The following is a 4,959-nucleotide window of genomic DNA, read 5'->3' on the forward strand; positions in this document are numbered from 1 at the left end:
GGGGTTTGCAGCCCCTTAGGACAAACAACAATATTTATGTCATTCTTAAACTCCTCTATCATCATCAGAATCTTGCTTTTCTGATGTGTTGGGGTATTTAGGGCTTGCTGTGGTGGGAGAACTGGATTCTGATAAAGCCAAATAACCTTGGTTTCTTTTGCTTATGTTCTTGCCCTTGCCTCATGCCATCTGGTTATCTCTGGTGTTAGCTGGTCTTGCTGTCTCTGACTGTGGCTTATCTGTCCTGCAAGCCTGTGTGTCACTACTCCTGGGAGACCATTTCTTTCTGAGATGTATTTGCATATGGACAGCTGTGGCACAGGATCAGCTCCCTGTGCAGTTGGGAGCCAGGAGGATCATGTCCCAGGCTGCTCCTCAGTTCCTCTGTCCTGAGGGTTCAAGGAGGGTCCCTCAGAGCGGAAGTGGTGGTCTTATCTGTGCTCACAGGCTTGTCAACCCTCCTGGGAGACCTGCTCTTTCCTGGTGATATTTGGGTATGAAGCGATATGTATCACAGGATCAGCTCTTGGCAAAGATGGAAACCAGAAGGGTCCTGTTCCTGGCTTTCCCTTGGTTCCTGTGTCCTGATGGCTCTGAGCAGGTCCCTTTTGGGCCAGAAATTTGAGCAGAAGTGGTGCTCTTACCTTTGCTCACAGGTGTGTCCACCCTCCTGAGAGACCAGCTCTCTCCAAGAGGTATTTGGGTATGGAGTGCTGTGGCACAGGATCCAAACTTACAGAATCTTAAATGAGGAGTTACTTGCAGAAGCAGGAGAAGTTGCACAATAGCTAAGTGGCTAAAAAGCCCACTCCACTCATGCCATAGTTGACTAGGTCATGAAAGCTGCATAGAAAGAGTCTCACCTTTAGTTACCCTCTACTTCCTATATACTCTTGCATTTCTCAAGATTACTTGAAGATGGTAGAAAGAGGCAGAGGGAATAATGGGTATAATCCTAGGGGAATTTTGTATGACCCACCCATATTTCTACTAGAGACAGTTTTTGCACCATTGTCATTGTCATAGGCCTAACTATTCCCACGTTATTTTAAATATTTCAGTACCCTGGTATGAGATGAAAGAAATCTTTACTCAGAAATGGCAATGCCTGATCACATCATACTCAAGGGAGAAAGTCATACAATAACTGTTGAGATCAGTCTCTGCCATATTCTATGTTACCTATATTGTATAAAGCAGTTTTTCAGGGTCTTCATGAATAAGGAACTAAAAGCAATCACATGAGAAACTATGAACTAGAAGCCAGGTATGCTGACTCTCTGAGGTAGAGGCAGGAAGTTCAGGAGTTGAAGACTAGCTTCAGCTATATTTGGAGTTCCAGGGCAACCTGAACTACATGAGAATTAGTCCCAGTGTTGTGGTCATCCTATATCCTACTCTACATTACTCCATATTATACAGAACAGTGGTTTTTCAGACTGTGCATTGTTCTAGGAGACACCTCCCCCCCCCCCTTTTTTTACAAAAAATTTTTTTCTTTTTAATTATTATTTTTATTTACATTCCAACTCTTGCCTCCTTCCTTATCCTCCCTCCCACAGTTCCTCATCCTATTCCTCCTCCCCTGCCTCCAAGAGGGTACTCACCCCTCCACCAGGCCTCACCCTTCACTGGGGCCTCAAGTCTCTGGAGGACTAGGTGCATTTTCTCCCACTGAGGCCAGATCAAGCAGTTCTCTGCTATATATATGCTGGGAGTCTTTGGCCAGCCTATGTATGCTCTCTGGTTGGTGGCTCAGTCTCTGGGAGCACCCTGGAGTCCAAGTTAGTTGAGACGGCTGACTTTCCTATGGGGACACCTTCACCTTCAGCTTCTTCAATCCTTCCCCTAATTCAACCAGAAGAGTCCCTGACTTCAGTCCAATGGTTGGGTGTATCAGCATCTGTCTCAGTCAGCTGCTGGTACAGCTTCTTAGAGGACAGCAATGCTATGCTCTTGTCTGTAAGCCCATCATAGCATCATTAGTAGTGTCAAGCCTTGGTGCCTCCCCTCCATAAGATGGAGCCCAAGTTGGGCTGGTTATTGGACCATCTTTCCTTCAATCTCTTCTCCATTTTTGTCCCTTCAGTTCTTTTAGACAGGAATAATTCTGGGTCAGAAATTTGACTGTGGCTTGACAACTCTGTCCCTCCACTTGAGGCCCTGTTTATCTACAGGAGGTAGAATCTTCAAGTTCCCTCTCCCCATTGCTAGGCATTTTGGCTAAGGTCACCCCTAAGACTTCATTTTATAAGCAGATTTTGACTCTACTTTGAGGGAGGATGATGGCAGGCCCTGGGTAGACACGCAAATGGCACCACCTGTCAAGTACCATGACTGATACATGACTTATTCCTGGAATTGGAAAATGAGCCACTCTATATCAATTGGGGTGAGTTGAAACAGTGGGAGTACAGTAAGTATATTAAAATCATATCAGGATAAACCAGGCTCAAGAGTTTATTGGAAATGCCTTATCAAAGTCAGAATTTGACTCCCTCATCTGGACACTAAAAACATGATAGACACTTAAAACTGTGGTTGCATGGCCCCACACCAACATATCATCTCGTATCTATTGTGTGCATCACAGAACCACAAGCAGAGGAAAACTGTCCCTGGAGCTTTGACTCAGTTCATCTCAGTACACTACTGTTGGCGTGGACTACTTGACTGGAATTCAACTTGTTAGGTTATGAGCAGGCCCCTTTAAAATGCTCCTTACATTAAGAAGCCAGATCTCACACAGCTTGAGGAAAACAGGCCTCACCTCTTGTAGCTAAACTCTTTGAGCTTACTCCAATGCTCCTGTGCTCTTTCTCTCTTTCTCTCTCTGTCTCTTTCTGTCTCTGTCTGACTCTGTCTCTCTCTCTCTCTTTTGAACAGATAGTTAAGAAGTCATGCTGTGCTATGGCTAACTAAACAGCCCATAATTTGGTCCTGATCAGTACCGGGGTCTTTGTCATGTATGTTATGTTAAATTAAATCATGTGGTATAAAATTTCCTATCAATTGCAAACTATTGTTTTTCCTTTTTGGTTTCCTCAAAAAAGGGTTTTTCTGTATGGCCTTGGCTGTCCTAGAACTAGCTCTGTAGACCAGGATGTTCTTGAACTCACAGAGATCTGTCTGCCTCTGCCTCCCGGGATTAAAAGTGAGCACCACCACAGCCTGGCTGCCAAACTTTTATAAAAGTCAGATCATTTTTTAGGGGGTGGGATGGGAGGTGGAGAAGACTTGCCAGAAATTTCACCTGTCTGGACCTCAACATATCATGCTGTTCATGATAGCTACCTAGGTTACTCTTATTTTAAGCTATCACACTTAATGAGGCTCCTCTTCAGGTTTTAAAGGGGCATCTCTCATTTCTTTTAAGGCTCTGTCATGTTGCCTCTAAAATGATTTATTGCCTCTCATAATGTTCTCCTACCTCAAGGCCCAGCAATAGCCCCCTAGGTTTACAAGTTTCTCTCTCCCAATAAAGTTCATTTCTAAAGGGCAATTTTATTATCTCTGTCCATGAATATGCCCATCTCTGTTCTCTAAATCCATATATAACACACACACATACATATGTGTGTGTGTATATATATATATGTATATATATATATATGTATATGTAATACAAAAATTTTAAAGCATATAAAAAGGAGGAATGTGGACGTAGTAGGGTTTCATGTAGACTACAGGGTGCTCCAAGGTGAAAGAGGAAAAGGAAGAAGCACACAGAACCTTGAATGTCTCAGACCTACACTAAGGTCTCACTATTTGTATTTGTATTGGCCAGAGCTCAGTTACAATGATAGGCCATTCAAGATGATCAGCTTTAGACCTCTCCTCAAGCTTCCATGGTAACACCAATTCTAATAAAGAAAAGTATCACAAGTGCCCTTCCTCAGAACTTAAAATACCTTATGAAGGTCTGGAGGGATGACTCAGCATTTAAGAGTGCTGGCTGCTCTTCCAAAGGACCTAGATTCAATTCCTAGCACTCACATGTCAGCTTGCAACCCTCTATAACTCCAGTTCCAGGGGTTTCTCCACTTTCTTCTGCCGTTCTCAGACACAAGGTGTAGCCCGGCAGTCTTCTCTCCGGGAAGAAGACATGCAGACACTAGGATCCTTCTGCAGCAAGTATTTATTGCATCATGAAGAGGAAGAAGGGCCGAGCCAATAATCGGCACTGCTTATATACACCACAGCGCGGCGTGTCTGCCCATGATTGGCTGTTTGCTCATCACCCCATGTGACGCCCTGGGATGGGCCATGACTTGGCGTCTTTTCACTCTACGCACATGCGCAAACAGTTGTTTACCAGGAGTAGACAGCGGATGTAGGCGCCATCTTGTCAAGGCGAATGCCTCTCCCACTCTACCGCTCTCCACAACAAGGCATGTGTGTGTTACACAGTCATACATGTAGGGAAAACATACACACATACAATTTTTTTTTAAATTTAAAAGTATATAAAGGAGGAGAGCTTTGTTGAGGCCCCAGGGAAAACCATTTCTTCTTGGTAAAGTACAGCTCTTTTATTGTTTTGTTTTAAGGATTTGTTTGTTTTTATTTCATATGTATGAATAGGTTTGCCTTTATGTATGTATGTTCAAGTCAAGTATGCCTGGTACCCAGACAAGTAAGAAGAGGATATCAGAGCTCCCAGAACTGGATTTACAGACAATTGTGAGCTGCCCTATGGGTGCAGGAAACCAAACCCAAGTCCTCTGTAATAGCAACAAGTGATTTTAACTGCTATACTAGCTCACCAGCCCTCTACTGTCTACTCTCTTAAAAGCTAATGCAGTTAGGATTATAATGATGGCTATTCTTGGTTTTCAACTTGACTACATCTGGAATTAAGTAAAATCCAAGTGGTTGGACACATCTATGAGTGATTTTTCTTTTTCATTCTTTGTTTGTTTCTCTCTCTCTCTCTCTCTCTCTCTCTCTCTCTCTCTC

The sequence above is a fragment of the Mastomys coucha genome, chromosome X (genome assembly GCF_008632895.1).
Source record: "Mastomys coucha isolate ucsf_1 chromosome X, UCSF_Mcou_1, whole genome shotgun sequence".
NCBI lineage: Eukaryota > Metazoa > Chordata > Mammalia > Rodentia > Muridae > Mastomys > Mastomys coucha.